This window comes from Petromyzon marinus, unplaced genomic scaffold (assembly GCF_048934315.1).
Source record: "Petromyzon marinus isolate PM22_M1 ecotype Great Lakes invasive population unplaced genomic scaffold, UKy_Petmar_22M1.pri1.0 PM_G_Scaffold_115, whole genome shotgun sequence".
NCBI classification, from domain to species: Eukaryota; Metazoa; Chordata; class Hyperoartia; order Petromyzontiformes; family Petromyzontidae; genus Petromyzon; species Petromyzon marinus.
Window position 1 is genome coordinate 475,764 of NW_027422668.1, and position 24,217 is coordinate 499,980.

At 45.0% G+C, this 24,217-nt stretch overlaps 1 long non-coding RNA gene across 1 annotated transcript; it reads right to left on the bottom strand.

Annotated features, from left to right (window-relative positions):
* Positions 1-506: 506 nt before the first annotated feature.
* On the bottom strand, positions 507-12,487 carry LOC142909285 (uncharacterized). Its single transcript, XR_012932240.1, has 3 exons — positions 12,344-12,487; positions 7,799-7,920; positions 507-734 (listed from the first exon to the last, which is right to left on the bottom strand). It is a non-coding gene; the product is annotated as an uncharacterized LOC142909285 (long non-coding RNA).
* Positions 12,488-24,217: the final 11,730 nt, after the last annotated feature.

The window sequence follows — 24,217 nt, forward strand, 5'->3', positions numbered from 1 at the left end:
AACATTTCCATGAGGAATTCAACGGTGAGGTTGACGGTGTGGCCAGAGGAGACAAGCTACACAAATCCACATCATCTAGGAGGTGACCTCTCTGTGTCTAAAACCACACGTGCCTGTGTTGCGGTTAAGTGTGCCCACAAACCGTATGACATTGCGCCTAATGATCCCAAGGCATAACTAACGGTTCATGGCCTTGAACATTTCCATGAGGAATTCAACGGTGAGGTTGACGGTGTGGCCAGAGGAGACAAGCTACACAAATCCACATCATCTAGGAGGTGACCTCTCTGTGTCTAAAACCACACGTGCCTGTGTTGCGGTTAAGTGTGCCCACAAACCGTATGACATTGCGCCTAATGATCCCAAGGCATAACTAACGGTTCATGGCCTTGAACATTTCCATGAGGAATTCAACGGTGAGGTTGACGGTGTGGCCAGAGGAGACATGCTACACAAATCCACATCATCTAGGAGGTGACCTCTCTGTATCTAAAACCACACGTGCCTGTGTTGCGGTTAAGTGTGCCCACAAACCGTATGACATTGCGCCTAATGATCCCAAGGCATAACTAACGGTTCACGGCCTTGAACATTTCCATGAGGAATTCAACGGTGAGGTTGACGGTGTGGCCAGAGGAGACCAGCAGGACAGCCAGGCCATGTTGCAGCAACAGCGATCGCTTCCTTTGCCTCGCCCACTCCCAGCGAGCGCCGTGCACCAGCTGATAGTAACCCTGCACACAAAGACAAAGATCCCCCCCTTGGGAGCCTCAACAGACTTTTTTGGGGGAAAGTTGCTGTTTTGTAAACCACCTAATGAAGACCAGCTTGGCACACGAGGGGGTGGGTGGGTGTCCCGTGTCCCGTGTCCTCCCCTAAGTCTGCGATTATTTCACACGATGCACCGGGTGACTCATTTGAGGTCGAATCGAACTCGGCGGGAAAGCCCAGGAACTGGTTCGGATAATGGTCACTGGTGTTGGCAATGAGTGTGGGATTCATCTTCTTTGGTTCTTTCGGTAAAGTCACGTAGAATGAGAATAAAATAATAAATTGATAAAATAAAATAACACAATAATAACACAATTTTATTTTATCAATTTATTATTTTATTCTCATTCTACGTGACTTTACCGAAAGAACCAAAGAAGATGAATCATTGCAGTCACGAAAGCTTTAAATCGAAAGAGTGTGGGATTGTTTCCTGAAAAAAAACTTTCTATGAAATTGCAGTTCATGTGGGGTAGGCAAAGAATTTACCTTGTTTTTTTTACTTTAAATTTTACTGTGCAACACAGTATAGTAATTAATAAATACATACACTATATAGTTTATACAGTACGGTACTGCAAAAATTGCTCCGTTATGCTAAATTATCACCATTTCTTGAGACTCCTGGGTAGGGCTAGGCCCATTTTAACGCATCTCCGTCGTGAGTCGGGGACTACCCTGTACACCGGGGCAAGGGCACCAGGACAAGTGTGGATATCTCTCACGACAGTCTTAACTGTGGGTGGACGTTGGACACACAGGTGGTGGGGTCGTTAAGAGCAACGCGCTAAACCGCTGAGACGCTAACTCCACACGTAACACGATCGCCCTTCGCCGGGGCCGTGCCAGCCTTAGAGAAGGTGCTTGGTCGGAGCACGTGCACCAACAGCATATGCAGGTTATCTAGGACAAATATTTGATACGTGTGTCTAGATTTTGTGTCTGTCTCTGTGTGTTCCCTCCCGTCTCTCTCTCTCTCTCGTGTGTGTGTGTGTGTGGCTGTGTTTCCCTGCATATGCAGGTTATCTAGGACAAATATTTGATACGTGTCTAGATTTGTGTCTGTCTCTGTGTGTTCCCTCCCGTCTCTCTCTCTCTCTCTGTGTGTGTGTGTGTGGCTGTGTTTCCCTGCATATGCAGGTTATCTAGGAAATATTTGATACGTGTGTCTAGATTTGTGTCTGTCTCTGTGTGTTCCCTCCCGTCTCTCTCTCTCTCTGTGTGTGTGTGTGTGGCTGTGTTTCCCTGCATATGCAGGTTATCTAGGAAATATTTGATACGTGTGTCTAGATTTGTGTCTGTCTCTGTGTGTCCCTCCCGTCTCTCTCTCTCTCTGTGTGTGTGTGTGTGTGGCTGTGTTTCCCTGCATATGCAGGTTATCTAGGACAAATATTTGATACGTGTGTCTAGATTTGTGTCTGTCTCTGTGTGTCCCTCCCGTCTCTCTCTCTCTCTGTGTGTGTGTGTGTGGCTGTGTTTCCCTGCATATGCAGGTTATCTAGGACAAATATTTGATACGTGTGTCTAGATTTGTGTCTGTCTCTGTGTGTTCCCTCCCGTCTCTCTCTCTCTCTCTCTGTGTGTGTGTGTGTGTGGCTGTGTTTCCCTGCATATGCAGGTTATCTAGGACAAATATTTGATACGTGTGTCTAGATTTGTGTCTGTCTCTGTGTGTTCCCTCCCGTCTCTCTCTCTCTCTCTGTGTGTGTGTGTGTGTGGCTGTGTTTCCCTGCATATGCAGGTTATCTAGGAAATATTTGATACGTGTGTCTAGATTTGTGTCTGTCTCTGTGTGGTCCCTCCCGTCTCTCTCTCTCTCTGTGTGTGTGTGTGTGTGGCTGTGTTTCCCTGCATATGCAGGTTATCTAGGAAATATTTGATACGTGTGTCTAGATTTGTGTCTGTCTCTGTGTGTCCCTCCCGTCTCTCTCTCTCTCTCTGTGTGTGTGTGTGTGGCTGTGTTTCCCTGCATATGCAGGTTATCTAGGACAAATATTTGATACGTGTGTCTAGATTTGTGTCTGTCTCTGTGTGTCCCTCCCGTCTCTCTCTCTCTCTGTGTGTGTGTGTGTGGCTGTGTTTCCCTGCATATGCAGGTTATCTAGGACAAATATTTGATACGTGTGTCTAGATTTGTGTCTGTCTCTGTGTGTCCCTCCCGTCTCTCTCTCTCTCTGTGTGTGTGTGTGTGGCTGTGTTTCCCTGCATATGCAGGTTATCTAGGAAATATTTGATACGTGTGTCTAGATTTGTGTCTGTCTCTGTGTGTTCCCTCCCGTCTCTCTCTCTCTCTGTGTGTGTGTGTGTGTGGCTGTGTTTCCCTGCATATGCAGGTTATCTAGGAAATATTTGATACGTGTGTCTAGATTTGTGTCTGTCTCTGTGTGTCCCTCCCGTCTCTCTCTCTCTCTCTGTGTGTGTGTGTGTGGCTGTGTTTCCCTGCATATGCAGGTTATCTAGGAAATATTTGATACGTGTGTCTAGATTTTTGTCTGTCTCTGTGTGTCCCTCCCGTCTCTCTCTCTCTCTGTGTGTGTGTGTGTGGCTGTGTTTCCCTGCATATGCAGGTTATCTAGGAAATATTTGATACGTGTCTAGATTTGTGTCTGTCTCTGTGTGTCCCTCCCGTCTCTCTCTCTCTGTGTGTGTGTGTGTGTGGCTGTGTTTCCCTGCATATGCAGGTTATCTAGGACAAATATTTGATACGTGTGTCTAGATTTGTGTCTGTCTCTGTGTGTCCCTCCCGTCTCTCTCTCTGTGTGTGTGTGTGTGGCTGTGTTTCCCTGCATATGCAGGTTATCTAGGAAATATTTGATACGTGTCTAGATTTTTGTCTGTCTCTGTGTGTCCCTCCCGTCTCTCTCTCTCTGTGTGTGTGTGTGTGTGGCTGTGTTTCCCTGCATATGCAGGTTATCTAGGAAATATTTGATACGTGTGTCTAGATTTGTGTCTGTCTCTGTGTGTCCCTCCCGTCTCTCTCTCTCTCTCTGTGTGTGTGTGTGTGGCTGTGTTTCCCTGCATATGCAGGTTATCTAGGAAATATTTGATACGTGTCTAGATTTGTGTCTGTCTCTGTGTGTCCCTCCCGTCTCTCTCTCTCTCTGTGTGTGTGTGTGTGGCTGTGTTTCCCTGCATATGCAGGTTATCTAGGAAATATTTGATACGTGTGTCTAGATTTGTGTCTGTCTCTGTGTGTTCCCTCCCGTCTCTCTCTCTCTGTGTGTGTGTGTGTGTGGCTGTGTTTCCCTGCATATGCAGGTTATCTAGGAAATATTTGATACGTGTGTCTAGATTTTTGTCTGTCTCTGTGTGTCCCTCCCGTCTCTCTCTCTCTCTGTGTGTGTGTGTGTGGCTGTGTTTCCCTGCATATGCAGGTTATCTAGGAAATATTTGATACGTGTGTCTAGATTTGTGTCTGTCTCTGTGTGTCCCTCCCGTCTCTCTCTCTCTCTCTCTGTGTGTGTGTGTGTGGCTGTGTTTCCCTGCATATGCAGGTTATCTAGGACAAATATTTGATACGTGTGTCTAGATTTGTGTCTGTCTCTGTGTGTCCCTCCCGTCTCTCTCTCTCTCTCTGTGTGTGTGTGTGTGGCTGTGTTTCCCTGCATATGCAGGTTATCTAGGAAATATTTGATACGTGTGTCTAGATTTGTGTCTGTCTCTGTGTGTCCCTCCCGTCTCTCTCTCTCTCTCTGTGTGTGTGTGTGTGTGGCTGTGTTTCCCTGCATATGCAGGTTATCTAGGAAATATTTGATACGTGTCTAGATTTTTGTCTGTCTCTGTGTGTCCCTCCCGTCTCTCTCTCTCTCTGTGTGTGTGTGTGTGGCTGTGTTTCCCTGCATATGCAGGTTATCTAGGACAAATATTTGATACGTGTGTCTAGATTTGTGTCTGTCTCTGTGTGTCCCTCCCGTCTCTCTCTCTCTCTCTCTGTGTGTGTGTGTGTGTGGCTGTGTTTCCCTGCATATGCAGGTTATCTAGGAAATATTTGATACGTGTGTCTAGATTTGTGTCTGTCTCTGTGTGTTCCCTCCCGTCTCTCTCTCTCTCTCTGTGTGTGTGTGTGTGGCTGTGTTTCCCTGCATATGCAGGTTATCTAGGAAATATTTGATACGTGTCTAGATTTTTGTCTGTCTCTGTGTGTCCCTCCCGTCTCTCTCTCTCTCTGTGTGTGTGTGTGTGTGGCTGTGTTTCCCTGCATATGCAGGTTATCTAGGAAATATTTGATACGTGTCTAGATTTGTGTCTGTCTCTGTGTGTCCCTCCCGTCTCTCTCTCTCTCTGTGTGTGTGTGTGTGTGGCTGTGTTTCCCTGCATATGCAGGTTATCTAGGAAATATTTGCTACGTGTGTCTAGATTTGTGTCTGTCTCTGTGTGTCCCTCCCGTCTCTCTCTCTCTCTGTGTGTGTGTGTGTGTGGCTGTGTTTCCCTGCATATGCAGGTTATCTAGGAAATATTTGATACGTGTGTCTAGATTTGTGTCTGTCTCTGTGTGTCCCTCCCGTCTCTCTCTCTCTCTCTGTGTGTGTGTGTGGCTGTGTTTCCCTGCATATGCAGGTTATCTAGGAAATATTTCATACGTGTCTAGATTTGTGTCTGTCTCTGTGTGTCCCTCCCGTCTCTCTCTCTCTGTGTGTGTGTGTGTGGCTGTGTTTCCCTGCATATGCAGGTTATCTAGGAAATATTTGATACGTGTGTCTAGATTTGTGTCTGTCTCTGTGTGTCCCTCCCGTCTCTCTCTCTCTCTCTGTGTGTGTGTGTGTGGCTGTGTTTCCCTGCATATGCAGGTTATCTAGGAAATATTTGATACGTGTCTAGATTTGTGTCTGTCTCTGTGTGTCCCTCCCGTCTCTCTCTCTCTCTGTGTGTGTGTGTGTGTGGCTGTGTTTCCCTGCATATGCAGGTTATCTAGGAAATATTTGATACGTGTCTAGATTTGTGTCTGTCTCTGTGTGTTCCCTCCCGTCTCTCTCTCTCTCTCTGTGTGTGTGTGTGTGGCTGTGTTTCCCTGCATATGCAGGTTATCTAGGAAATATTTGCTACGTGTGTCTAGATTTGTGTCTGTCTCTGTGTGTCCCTCCCGTCTCTCTCTCTCTCTCTGTGTGTGTGTGTGGCTGTGTTTCCCTGCATATGCAGGTTATCTAGGACAAATATTTGATACGTGTGTCTAGATTTGTGTCTGTCTCTGTGTGTCCCTCCCGTCTCTCTCTCTCTGTGTGTGTGTGTGTGTGGCTGTGTTTCCCTGCATATGCAGGTTATCTAGGAAATATTTGATACGTGTGTCTAGATTTGTGTCTGTCTCTGTGTGTCCCTCCCGTCTCTCTCTCTCTCTCTGTGTGTGTGTGTGTGTGGCTGTGTTTCCCTGCATATGCAGGTTATCTAGGAAATATTTGATACGTGTCTAGATTTTTGTCTGTCTCTGTGTGTCCCTCCCGTCTCTCTCTCTCTCTGTGTGTGTGTGTGTGGCTGTGTTTCCCTGCATATGCAGGTTATCTAGGAAATATTTGCTACGTGTGTCTAGATTTGTGTCTGTCTCTGTGTGTCCCTCCCGTCTCTCTCTCTCTCTGTGTGTGTGTGTGTGGCTGTGTTTCCCTGCATATGCAGGTTATCTAGGAAATATTTGATACGTGTCTAGATTTTTGTCTGTCTCTGTGTGTCCCTCCCGTCTCTCTCTCTCTCTGTGTGTGTGTGTGTGGCTGTGTTTCCCTGCATATGCAGGTTATCTAGGAAATATTTGATACGTGTGTCTAGATTTGTGTCTGTCTCTGTGTGTCCCTCCCGTCTTTCCCTGCATATGCAGGTTATCTAGGAAATATTTGATACGTGTCTAGATTTTTGTCTGTCTCTGTGTGTCCCTCCCGTCTCTCTCTCTCTCTCTGTGTGTGTGTGTGTGTGGCTGTGTTTCCCTGCATATGCAGGTTATCTAGGAAATATTTGATACGTGTGTCTAGATTTGTGTCTGTCTCTGTGTGTCCCTCCCGTCTCTCTCTCTCTCTCTCTGTGTGTGTGTGTGTGGCTGTGTTTCCCTGCATATGCAGGTTATCTAGGAAATATTTGATACGTGTCTAGATTTTTGTCTGTCTCTGTGTGTCCCTCCCGTCTCTCTCTCTCTCTGTGTGTGTGTGTGTGGCTGTGTTTCCCTGCATATGCAGGTTATCTAGGAAATATTTGATACGTGTGTCTAGATTTGTGTCTGTCTCTGTGTGTCCCTCCCGTCTCTCTCTCTCTCTGTGTGTGTGTGTGTGGCTGTGTTTCCCTGCATATGCAGGTTATCTAGGAAATATTTGATACGTGTGTCTAGATTTGTGTCTGTCTCTGTGTGTTCCCTCCCGTCTCTCTCTCTCTCTCTGTGTGTGTGTGTGTGTGGCTGTGTTTCCCTGCATATGCAGGTTATCTAGGACAAATATTTGCTACGTGTGTCTAGATTTGTGTCTGTCTCTGTGTGTCCCTCCCGTCTCTCTCTCTGTGTGTGTGGCTGTGTTTCCCTGCATATGCAGGTTATCTAGGAAATATTTGATACGTGTCTAGATTTGTGTCTGTCTCTGTGTGTCCCTCCCGTCTCTCTCTCTCTCTCTCTGTGTGTGTGTGTGTGGCTGTGTTTCCCTGCATATGCAGGTTATCTAGGAAATATTTGCTACGTGTGTCTAGATTTTTGTCTGTCTCTGTGTGTCCCTCCCGTCTCTCTCTCTCTCTGTGTGTGTGTGTGTGTGGCTGTGTTTCCCTCAACTCCCCGTCTGCGTGACATCCCACATTGCTGTTGAGCGGGGGGGGGCCCTATCTCTCTCTCTCTCCCTCTCCCTGGGGGGCTGTAAAACAAATTCCGTTGGGGGGGGGGGGGGCCGGCCACATGATGGCACAACTTCCAAATGCATTTGAAAAGCAGTTTGGCAATGCCAAAAGGATTATACCAAAAATATGAATTAACGTAGCATCTGACCAGCGTATTTATATTTACACAGACGACAATTCGCGTTGTTGACTATGATGATAATGGTGCAAGGTATTCATTGCCACCTGCAATGAATACCTTGCACCATTGCCGGTCGGCGTCGATGGACTTTGCACGACATGGTCACACAGCATCTTCGAATCTCCCCGACTTGACGTTAAGTCACGGCCACGTTGCAGAAGGAGAGCAGGGAAACAACTCTGCCGGGAGTCACACGTTCAGCTGTCGCTTAATTCCCACGACTCGGGGGTTTTGTTTCACTTGAAATCCACTCGCAGCGATTGATGAACGAATGTCATGATTCACAGCAAAGGTCTCTGGTTTTTGTTTTTTGTTTTTTTTTAAAAAGGGGCATTTACTGCCAATGCAACAGTTCATCTCAACGAAAGCACAAACACCTCCTGGCATAGGCCTGGCCTACAAGGGGGAAGCATTATCACACCCCGTTATTACATCTCGGAGCCAGCTGATGCATGTCTCTATGTGTAGTGGTTGGTGGCACTGTGCCATGAACTCAGTTTACCCGTTATTCGATTCCCAGTCACGGCCACCGCCAGTGACGATTATCTGAACCGGTCCTGGGCCTCTCCTAGGTCGACTCAGCCTCAAATGAGTACCCCTGGTGCGGTGTGTAGTAAACATCGCCACTGGGGGAGACAAAGGCGGTCGGGCGTGGTGCTGGCCACCCACCCCCTCGAGTACCGTTTCGGCCTTCATAGGTGCTCGCTAACAGCACTTGCCCCTACAGTCTGTTAAGGCTACACGGGGGATCTTTGCCTTTGTATTTTGTCTTGCTGTCTCTCCTGTATCTCTGTAGTCCTTTGTCTACCCTCGGTGCCTGTCTCTATTGGTAGTTATCGTCACTTTAAGTTAATTTCACGAGTTATTTACTGTGGGTACTTTATTCAATGCAATTACACTTTGATTGTTTTTTGGTCTCAGCCAAGAATGATCGGTACAAGTCTAGGCCTAGCCTAATGCGTGGTAAATAAACAGTCAAAAGTGACTACTTTCTGTTAAGACAATTACTATTAAAATGTTTCGTGGTATTCCTTTGTCTACCCTCGGTGCCTGTCTCTATTGGTAGTTATCTTCACTTTAAGTTAATTTCACGAGTTATTTACTGTGGGTACTTTATTTAATGCAATTACACTTTGATTGTTTTTTGGTCTCAGCCAAGAATGATCGGTACAAGTCTAGGCCTAGCCTAATGCGTGGTAAATAAACAGTCAAAAGTGACTACTTTCTGTTAAAACAATTACTATTAAAATGTTTCGTGGTATTCCTTTGTCTACCCTCGGTGCCTGTCTCTATTGGTAGTTATCTTCACTTTGAGTTAATTTCACGAGTTATTTACTGTGGGTACTTTATTTAATGCAATTACACTTTGATTGTTTTTTGGTCTCAGCCAAGAATGATCGGTACAAGTCTAGGCCTAGCCTAATGCGTGGTAAATAAACAGTCAAAAGTGACTACTTTCTGTTGAAACAATTACTATTAAAATGTTTCGTGGTATTCCTTTGTCTACCCTCGGTGCCTGTCTCTATTGGTAGTTATCTTCACTTTAAGTTAATTTCACGAGTTATTTACTGTGGGTACTTTATTTAATGCAATTACACTTTGATTGTTTTTTGGTCTCAGCCAAGAATGATCGGTACAAGTCTAGGCCTAGCCTAATGCGTGGTAAATAAACAGTCAAAAGTGACTACTTTCTGTTAAAACAATTACTATTAAAATGTTTCGTGGTATTCCTTTGTCTACCCTCGGTGCCTGTCTCTATTGGTAGTTATCTTCACTTTAAGTTAATTTCACGAGTTATTTACTGTGGGTACTTTATTTAATGCAATTACACTTTGATTGTTTTTTGGTCTCAGCCAAGAATGATCGGTACAAGTCTAGGCCTAGCCTAATGCGTGGTAAATAAACAGTCAAAAGTGACTACTTTCTGTTAAGACAATTACTATTAAAATGTTTCGTGGTATTCATAAACAAGACGGAAGCTTGTGTTGCCTCCGAAACGTCGCGATTTCATTTTTAGTCGTTTTCATTACTTTATTTTTTTACCTAACGTGGGACTTTACCGCAAAAAAACAAAGAGCACGAATCCTTGCAGTCACGGAGAAAAGCTTCAAATCAAATTCTAGATTTGAAGCTTTCGTGACTGCAAGGATTCATAACTCTTTTGGTTTCATTCGGTAAAGTCGCGAAGATAAAACGAAATAAGACGAAACAATTAAAAATCACGGACGTTTCGGAGGCAACACGAGCTTCCGTCTTCGTGTGTAAAAGTCAACGCAGAATATCTGTGTCGGGAGCACAGTTCAGAGACGACCTGGATTATATATACACAGGTTAAGGTAGGGGCTGGGATAAGTTACCCCTTTGATAGCGATCAAAGGAGCACTTGCCCTGAAACGTGAAGCAGGCGCGTCTTCTTTGGTTCTTTCGGTAAAGTCACCACCAACGTAGAATGAGAATAAAATAATAAATTGATAAAATAAAATAACACAACAATAAAATTCTAACACGACGTTTCGGCCACAACACAAGCGGCCTTCATCAGGCGAAGGCGACGAGACTGTGTGTCTGGTTAGGACAGCGCTGTAGTGAGAATATTATTATTGTGGTGTTATTTTATTTTATCAATTTATTATTTTATTCTCATTCTACGTGGTGACTTCACCGAAAGAACCAAAGAAGATGAATCATTGCTAGTCACGAAAGCTTTAAATGGAAATTTAATTTTATTGTTTTATATTTTTATTATTTTATTGTTTCCCTTCTACCTGGTGGTGGTGGTGGTGACTTTACCGAAAGAACCAAAGAAGATGAATCCTTGCAGTCACGAAAGCTTCAAATCGAAATTTAACCACATTGATTATTCTTCTTTGGTTCTTTCGGTAAAGTCACCACGTAGAATGAGAATAAAATAATCAATTGATAAAATAAAATAACACAATAAAATTCTCACGACGTTTCGGCCACAACACAAGCGGCCTTCATCAGGCGAAGGGGATGAGACTGTGTGTCTGGTTAGGACAGCGCTGTAGTGAGAATATTATTATTGTGGTGTTATTTTATTTTATCAATTTATTATTTTATTCTCATTCTACGTGGTGGTGGTGGTGACTTTACCGAAAGAACCAAAGAAGATGAATCATTGCTAGTCACGAAAGCTTTAAATGGAAATTTAATTTTATTGTTTTATATTTTTATTATTTTATTGTTTCCCTTCTACCTGGTGGTGGTGGTGACTTTACCGAAAGAACCAAAGAAGATGAATCCTTGCTAGTCACGAAAGCTTCAAATCCAAATTTAACCACATTGATTATTCTTCTTTGGTTCTTTCGGTAAAGTCACCACGTAGAATGAGAATAAAATAATAAATTGATAAAATAAAATAACACAATAATAATATTCTAACACGACGTTTCGGCCACAACACAAGCGGCCTTCATCAGGCGAAGGGGACGAGACTGTGTGTCTGGTTAGGACAGCGCTGTAGTGAGAATATTATTATTGTGGTGTTATTTTATTTTATCAATTTATTATTTTATTCTCATTCTACGTGCTGGTGGTGGTGGTGGTGACTTTACCGAAAGAACCAAAGAAGATGAATCATTGCTAGTCACGAAAGCTTTAAATGGAAATTTAATTTTATTGTTTTATATTTTTATTATTTTATTGTTTCCCTTCTACCTGGTGGTGGTGGTGGTGACTTTACCGAAAGAACCAAAGAAGATGAATCATTGCTAGTCACGAAAGCTTCAAATGGAAATTTAATTTTATTGTTTTATATTTTTATTATTTTATTGTTTCCCTTCTACCTGGTGGTGGTGGTGGTGGTGACTTTACCGAAAGAACCAAAGAAGATGAATCCTTGCTAGTCACGAAAGCTTCAAATCGAAATTTAACCACATTGATTATTCTTCTTTGGTTCTTTCGGTAAAGTCACCACGTAGAATGAGAATAAAATAATAAATTGATAAAATAAAATAACACAATAATAATATTCTAACACGACGTTTCGGCCACAACACAAGCGGCCTTCATCAGGCGAAGGGGACGAGACTGTGTGTCTGGTTAGGACAGCGCTGTAGTGAGAATATTATTATTGTGGTGTTATTTTATTTTATCAATTTATTATTTTATTCTCATTCTACGTGACTTCACCGAAAGAACCAAAGAAGATGAATCATTGCTAGTCACGAAAGCTTTAAATGGAAATTTAATTTTATTGTTTTATATTTTTATTATTTTATTGTTTCCCTTCTACCTGGTGGTGGTGGTGACTTTACCGAAAGAACCAAAGAAGATGAATCATTGCTAGTCACGAAAGCTTTAAATGGAAATTTAATTTTATTGTTTTATATTTTTATTATTTTATTGTTTCCCTTCTACCTGGTGGTGGTGGTGACTTTACCGAAAGAACCAAAGAAGATGAATCCTCGCTAGTCACGAAAGCTTCAAATCGAAATGTAACCACGTTGATTATTATTATTATTGTCAACGCCGGGGCAATCCCGTGACGACGTACACGTGTGTGACCAAGCTGAGATGTCACAAATTCCATTTGGAACCTGCCCGTTAGATGTCACGATATGCGTCTGCATTTGACGATACCTGCCGACAGAGGCGGAGTGGCACAGTTGCAGGGACAGAGCGTCCTCGTAGATTTTGAGGGCTTCAAGGTAGTAGCCCATGTGAAATAAATCCTTCCCCCCATCCGATTCATTACGATGGAGAGCGCATCCACTTCTCCTACAAATTCAGCCTGCACACATCACCCGCACACAACATCAACACATCACCTGCACACATCACCCAACACTACATCAACACATCACCTGCACACATCACCCAACACTACATCAACACATCACCTGCACACAACATCAGCACATCACCGACAAACATCACCCAACACAACATCAACACATCACCTACACACATCACCTGCACACAACATCAGTACATCACCTGCACACATCACCCAACACAACATCAACACATCACCTACACACATCACCTGCACACATCACCCAACACTACATCAACACATCACCTGCACACATCACCCAACACTACATCAACACATCACCTGCACACATCACCCAACACATCACCTGCACACATCACCCAACACAACATCAACACATCACCTGCACACATCACCTGCACACATCACCTGCACACAACATCAGTACATCACCTGCACACATCACCCAACACTACATCCGCACATCACCTGCACACAACATCAACACATCACCTACACACATCACCCAACACAACATCAGTACATCACCTGCACACATCACCTGCACACATCAGTACATCACCTGCACGCAACATCAACACATCACCTGCACACAACATCAGCACATCACCTACACACATCACCCAACACAACATCAACACATCACCTACACACATCACCTGCACACAACATCAGTACATCACCTGCACACATCACCCAACACTACATCAGTACATCACCTACACACATCACCTGCACACAACATCAGCACATCACCTACACACATCACCTGCACACAACATCAACACATCACCTACACACATCATCCGCACACATCAGTACATCACCTGCACACATCACCTGCACACAACATCAGCACATCACCGACAAACATCACCCAACACAACATCAACACATCACCTGCACACATCACCCAACACTACATCAACACATCACCTGCACACATCACCCAACACTACATCAACACATCACCTGCACACAACATCAACACATCACCTGCACACATCACCCGCACACAACATCAACACATCACCTACACACATCACCCGCACACAACATCAACACATCACCTGCACACATCACCCAACACTACATCCGCACATCACCTGCACACAACATCAGCACATCACCTACACACATCACCCAACACAACATCAACACATCACCTACACACATCACCTGCACACAACATCAGTACATCACCTACACACATCACCTGCACACAACATCAACACATCACCTGCACACAACATCAGCACATCACCGACAAACATCACCCAACACAACATCAACACATCACCTACACACATCACCTGCACACAACATCAGTACATCACCTGCACACATCACCCAACACTACATCAACACATCACCTACACACATCACCCAACACAACATCAACACATCACCTACACACATCACCTGCACACATCAGTACATCACCTGCACACATCACCTGCACACATCAGTACATCACCTGCACACAACATCAACACATCACCTGCACACATCACCCAACACAACATCAACACATCACCTGCACACATCACCCAACACTACATCAACACATCACCTGCACACATCACCCAACACTACATCAACACATCACCTGCACACAACATCAGCACATCACCTACACACATCACCTGCACACAACATCAGTACATCACCTGCACACATCACCCAACACTACATCAACACATCACCTGCACACATCACCTGCACACAACATCAGTACATCACCTGCACACATCACCCAACACTACATCAACACATCACCTGCACACATCACCCAACACTACATCCGCACATCACCTGCACACAACATCAGCACATCACCGACAAACATCACCCAACACTACATCAACACATCACCTGCACACATCACCCAACACAACATCAGTACATCACCTGCACACATCACCCAACACTACATCCGCACATCACCTGCACACATCACCCAACACAACATCAACACATCACCCAACACAACATCAACACATCACCTACACACATCACCTGCACACAACATCAACACATCACCTGCACACAACATCAGCACATCACCTACACACATCACCCAACACAACATCAACACATCACCTACACACATCACCTGCACACAACATCAACACATCACGTGCACACATCACCCAACACAACATCAACACATCACCTACACACATCACCTGCACACAACATCAGCACATCACCTGCACACATCACCCAACACTACATCAACACATCACCCAACACAACATCAACACATCACCTACACACATCACCTGCACACAACATCAACACATCACCTGCACACAACATCAGCACATCACCTACACACATCACCCAACACAACATCAACACATCACCTACACACATCACCTGCACACAACATCAACACATCACGTGCACACATCACCCAACACAACATCAACACATCACCTACACACATCACCTGCACACAACATCAGTACATCACCTACACACATCACCCAACACTACATCAGTACATCACCTACACACATCACCTGCACACAACATCAACACATCACCTGCACACAACATCAGCACATCACCTACACACATCACTCAACACAACATCAACACATCACCAACACACATCACCTGCACACAACATCAGTACATCACCTGCACACATCACCCAACACAACATCAACACATCACCTACACACATCACCTGCACACAACATCAGCACATCACCTACACACATCACTCAACACAACATCAACACATCACCTGCACACATCACCCAACACTACATCCGCACATCACCTGCACACAACATCAGCACATCACCTACACACATCACTCAACACAACATCAACACATCACCTGCACACATCACCCAACACTACATCAGTACATCACCTACACACATCACCTGCACACAACATCAGCACATCACCTGCACACATCACCCAACACTACATCAACACATCACCTGCACACATCACCTGCACACAACATCAGTACATCACCTGCACACATCACCCAACACTACATCCGCACATCACCTACACACATCACCTGCACACATCAGTACATCACCTGCACACATCACCTGCACACATCAGTACATCACCTGCACGCAACATCAACACATCACCTGCACACAACATCAGCACATCACCTACACACATCACCCAACACAACATCAACACATCACCTACACACATCACCTGCACACAACATCAGTACATCACCTGCACACATCACCCAACACTACATCAGTACATCACCTACACACATCACCTGCACACAACATCAACACATCACCTACACACATCACCTGCACACAACATCAGTACATCACCTGCACACATCACCCAACACTACATCAACACATCACCTGCACACAACATCAACACATCACCGACAAACATCACCCAACACAACATCAACACATCACCTGCACACAACATCAGCACATCACCGACAAACATCACCCAACACAACATCAACACATCACCTGCACACATCACCCAACACTACATCAACACATCACCCAACACAACATCAGCACATCACCGACAAACATCACCTGCACACAACATCAGCACATCACCTGCACACATCACCCAACACTACATCAACACATCACCTGCACACAACATCAGTACATCACCTGCACACATCACCCAACACTACATCAGTACATCACCTACACACATCACCTGCACACAACATCAACACATCACCTGCACACAACATCAGCACATCACCTGCACACATCACCCAACACAACATCAACACATCACCTACACACATCACCTGCACACAACATCAGTACATCACCTGCACACATCACCCAACACTACATCAACACATCACCTGCACACAACATCAACACATCACCTACACACATCACCCAACACAACATCAACACATCACCTACACATCACCTGCACACAACATCAGTACATCACCTGCACACATCACCCAACACTACATCAGTACATCACCTACACACATCACCTGCACACAACATCAACACATCACCTGCACACAACATCAGCACATCACCTACACACATCACCCAACACAACATCAACACATCACCTACACACATCACCTGCACACAACATCAGTACATCACCTGCACACATCACCCAACACTACATCAGTACATCACCTACACACATCACCTGCACACAACATCAACACATCACCTACACACATCACCTGCACACAACATCAGTACATCACCTACACACATCACCCAACACTACATCAGTACATCACCTACACACATCACCTGCACACATCAGTACATCACCTGCACGCAACATCAACACATCACCTGCACACAACATCAGCACATCACCTACACACATCACCCAACACAACATCAACACATCACCTACACACATCACCTGCACACAACATCAGTACATCACCTGCACACATCACCCAACACAACATCAACACATCACCTGCACACATCACCCAACACTACATCCGCACATCACCTGCACACAACATCAGCACATCACCTACACACATCACTCAACACAACATCAACACATCACCTACACACATCACCTGCACACAACATCAGTACATCACCTGCACACATCACCCAACACTACATCAGTACATCACCTACACACATCACCTGCACACAACATCAACACATCACCTACACACATCACCTGCACACAACATCAGTACATCACCTACACACATCACCCAACACTACATCAGTACATCACCTACACACATCACCTGCACACAACATCAGCACATCACCTACACACATCACCTGCACACAACATCAACACATCACCTACACACATCATCCGCACACATCAGTACATCACCTACACACATCACCCAACACTACATCAGTACATCACCTGCACACATCACCTGCACACAACATCAGCACATCACCTACACACATCACCCAACACAACATCAACACATCACCTACACACATCACCTGCACACAACATCAGTACATCACCTGCACACATCACCCAACACTACATCAGTACATCACCTACACACATCACCTGCACACAACATCAACACATCACCTGCACACAACATCAGCACATCACCTACACACATCACCCAACACAACATCAACACATCACCTACACACATCACCTGCACACAACATCAGTACATCACCTGCACACATCACCCAACACAACATCAACACATCACCTGCACACATCACCCAACACTACATCAACACATCACCTGCACACAACATCAGCACATCACCGACAAACATCACCCAACACAACATCAACACATCACCTACACACATCACCCAACACAACATCAACACATCACCTGCACACATCACCCAACACAACATCAACACATCACCTGCACACATCACCCAACACTACATCAACACATCACCTGCACACAACATCAGCACATCACCGACAAACATCACCCAACACAACATCAGCACATCACCTGCACACATCACCCAACACAACATCAACACATCACCTACACACATCACCTGCACACAACATCAGCACATCACCGACAAACATCACCCAACACAATATCAACACATCACCTGCACACATCACCCAACACTACATCAACACATCACCTGCACACAACATCAGCACATCACCGACAAACATCACCCAACACAACATCAACACATCACCTACACACATCACCTGCACACAACATCAGTACATCACCTGCACACATCACCCAACACTACATCAGTACATCACCTGCACACAACATCAACACATCACCTACACACATCACCTGCACACATCAGTACATCACCTACACACATCACCTGCACACAACATCAACACATCACCTACACACATCACCTGCACACAACATCAGTACATCACCTACACACATCACCCAACACTACATCAGTACATCACCTGCACACATCACCTGCACACAACATCAACACATCACCTGCACACATCACCTGCACACATCAGTACATCACCTACACACATCACCTGCACGCAACATCAACACATCACCTGCACACAACATCAGCACATCACCTACACACATCACCCAACACAACATCAACACATCACCAACACACATCACCTGCACACAACATCAGTACATCACCTGCACACATCACCCAACACTACATCAGTACATCACCTACACACATCACCTGCACACAACATCAACACATCACCTGCACACAACATCAGCACATCACCTACACACATCACCCAACACAACATCAACACATCACCTACACACATCACCTGCACACAACATCAGTACATCACCTGCACACATCACCCAACACTACATCAGTACATCACCTACACACATCACCCAACACTACATCAACACATCACCTACACACATCACCTGCACACAACATCAGTACATCACCTACACACATCACCCAACACTACATCCGCACATCACCTGCACACAACATCAACACATCACCTACACACATCACCTGCACACATCAGTACATCACCTGCACACATCACCTGCACACATCAGTACATCACCTGCACACAACATCAACACATCACCTACACACATCACCTGCACACATCAGTACATCACCTGCACACATCACCTGCACACATCAGTACATCACCTGCACGCAACATCAACACATCACCTGCACACAACATCAGCACATCACCTACACACATCACTCAACACAACATCAACACATCACCTACACACATCACCTGCACACAACATCAGTACATCACCTGCACACATCACCCAACACTACATCAGTACATCACCTACACACATCACCTGCACACAACATCAACACATCACCTGCACACATCACCTGCACACATCAGTACATCACCTGCACACATCACCTGCACACATCACCCAACACAACATCACCTGAACACATCACCTACACACATCACCCAACACAACATCAGCACATCACCTGCACACAACAACATCAGCACATCACCTACACACATCAGCACATCACCTGCACACAACATCAACACATCACCTGCACACATCACCTGCACACAACAACACCAGCACACTACATCACCTACACACATCACCTACACACATCACCTACACACATCACCTACACAATTCACCTGCACACTACATCACCTGCACACTACATCACCTGCACACAACATCACCTGCACACTACATCACCTACACACTACATCACCTACACACAACATCACCTACACACTACATCACCTACACACAACATCACCTACACACAACATCACCTACACACTACATCACCTGCACAACAACATCACCTACACACAACATCACCTACACACAACATCACCTACACACAACATCACCTACACACAACAACATCACCTACACAACAACATCACCTACACACTACATCACCTACACACTACATCACCTACACACTACATCACCTACACACTACATCACCTACACAACAACATCACCTACACACAACATCACTTACACAACAACATCACCTACACACAACATCACCTGCACACAACATCACCTGCACACAACATCACCTACACACAACATCACCTACACACTACATCACCTACACACTACATCACCTACACACAACATCACCCACACAACAACATCACCTACACACAACATCACCTACACTACATCACCTACACAACAACATCACCTACACAACAACATCACCTACACACAACATCACCTACACACAACATCACCTACACACAACATCACCTACACAACAACATCACCTACACACAACATCACCTACACAACAACATCACCTACACAACAACATCACCTACACACAACATCACCTACACAACAACATCACCTACACAACAACATCACCTACACACAACATCACCTACACACTACATCACCTACACACAACATCACCTACACACAACATCACCTACACACAACATCACCTACACAACAACATCACCTACACACAACATCACCTACACACAACATCACCTACACAACAACATCACCTACACACAACATCACCTACACAACAACATCACCTACACAACAACATCACCTACACACCACATCACCTACACAACATCACCTACACACAACATCACCTACACAACAACATCACCTACACACTACATCACCTACACAACATCACCTACACACAACATCACCTACACACAACATCACCTACACACTACATCACCTACACAACAACATCACCTACACACAACATCACCTACACAACAACATCACCTACACACAACATCACCTACACACTACATCACCTACACAACAACATCACCTACACACAACATCACCTACACACTACATCACCTACACAACAACATCACCTACACACAACATCACCTACACACAACATCACCTACACACTACATCACCTACACACAACATCACCTACACACAACATCACCTACACACTACATCACCTACACAACAACATCACCTACACACAACATCACCTACACACAACATCACCTACACACAACATCACCTACACACAACATCACCTACACAACAACATCACCTACACACAACATCACCTACACACAACATCACCTACACAACAACATCACCTACACACAACATCACCTACACAACAACATCACCTACACACAACATCACCTACACACTACATCACCTACACACAACATCACCTACACACTACATCACCTACACAATACATCACCTACACACTACATCACCTACACACAACATCACCTACACACAACATCACCTACACACAACAACATCACCTACACAACAACATCACCTACACACTACATCACCTACACAACAACATCACCTACACAACAACATCACCTACACACACTACATCACCTACACACAACATCACCTACACTACATCACCTACACACTACATCACCTACACACTACATCACCTACACACTACATCACCTACACACAACATCACCTACACACAACATCACCTACACACAACATCACCTACACAACAACATCACCTACACACTACATCACCTACACACTACATCACCTACACACTACATCACCTACACAACAACATCACCTACACACTACATCACCTACACACTACATCACCTACACTACATCACCTACACACAACATCACCTACACACAACATCACCTACACACTACATCACCTACACACAACATCACCTACACACAACATCACCTACACACAACATCACCTACACACAACAACATCACCTACACAACAACATCACCTACACACTACATCACCTACACAACAACATCACCTACACAACAACATCACCTACACACACTACATCACCTACACACAACATCACCTACACTACATCACCTACACACTACATCACCTACACACTACATCACCTACACACTACATCACCTACACACAACATCACCTACACACAACATCACCTACACACTACATCACCTACACAACAACATCACCTGCACACTACATCACCTACACTACATCACCTACACAACAACATCACCTGCACACTACATCACCTACACACTACATCACCTACACACAACATCACCTACACAACAACATCACCTACACAACAACATCACCTACACAACAACATCACCCACACTACATCACCCACACTACATCACCCACACAACAACATCACCTACACAACAACATCACCTACACACTACATCACCTACACACAACATCACCTACACAACAACATCACCTACACACTACATCACCTACACACTACATCACCTACACACATCACCTACACTACATCACCTACACAACAACATCACCTACACAACAACATCACCTACACACTACATCACCTACACACTACATCACCTACACACATCACCTACACACAACATCACCTACACACTACATCACCTACACAACAACATCACCTACACACATCACCTACACACTACATCACCTACACACTACATCACCTACACAACAACATCACCTACACAACAACATCACCTACACAACAACATCACCTACACAACAACATCACCTACACACTACATCACCTACACACTACATCACCTACACACAACATCACCTACACACTACATCACCTACACACAACATCACCTACACAACAACATCACCTACACACAACATCACCTACACAACATCACCTACACTACATCACCTACACAACAACATCACCTACACAACAACATCACCTACACACAACATCACCTACACACTACATCACCTACACACTACATCACCTACACAACAACATCACCTACACACAACATCACCTACACAACAACATCACCTACACAACAACATCACCTACACACAACATCACCTACACACAACATCACCTACACACTACATCACCTACACAACAACATCACCTACACACAACATCACCTACACACAACAACATCACCTGCACACTACATCACCTACACACTACATCACCTACACAACAACATCACCTACACACAACATCACCTACACACAACATCACCTACACAACAACATCACCTACACAATACATCACCTACACACATCACCTACACACAACATCACCTACACAACAACATCACCTACACACTACATCACCTACACACTACATCACCTACACACTACATCACCTACACACAACATCACCTACACACTACATCACCTACACACTACATCACCTACACACAACATCACCTACACACAACATCACCTACACACTACATCACCTACACTACATCACCTACACACAACATCACCTACACACTACATCACCTACACACAACATCACCCACACAACATCACCTACACACTACATCACCTACACACTACATCACCTACACAACAACATCACCTACACAACATCACCTACACAACAACATCACCTACACAACAACATCACCTACACAACAACATCACCTACACAACAACATCACCTACACACTACATCACCTACACACTACATCACCTACACAACAACATCACCTACACAACAACATCACCTACACACAACATCACCTACACAACAACATCACCTACACACTACATCACCTACACACAACATCACCTACACACAACATCACCTACACACATCATCACCTACACTACATCACCTACACACAACATCACCTACACAACAACATCACCTACACACTACATCACCTACACAACAACATCACCTACACAACAACATCACCTACACACAACATCACCTACACACAACATCACCTACACACTACATCACCTACACAACAACATCACCTACACACTACATCACCTACACACTACATCACCTACACAACAACATCACCTATACACTACACCTACACACATCACCTACACACTACATCACCTACACACTACATCACCCACACACAACATCACCTACACAACAACATCACCTACACAACAACATCACCCACACACCACACCACGTGGTGTGAACCACGTGGTGCACCACGTGGTTCACACCACCGTGTGAACCACGTGGTGCACCACCACCACCACCATCACCACCACCCCCTCTCCTCTCTCCCCGTGTGCCGCCCTCCTACCTGGTTCATCGTTGCCTGCTGACGGGTTCCGCCGATGCCAGCCATTGGCGAGGTTACACGCGAGGGGGAGGTCCGACGTTTCGCGCCGCCGGGCCCCGGGGGTGACGCGATACCCCCCCCCACGCTCGTTTGCGACCACGTGCGAGGCCTTAGCAGGGCGCGTTTAGAAAACGTAGCGCGGATAAGGCGACCACGTGACAGCGAGGCTAGAATTCCGTAGAAC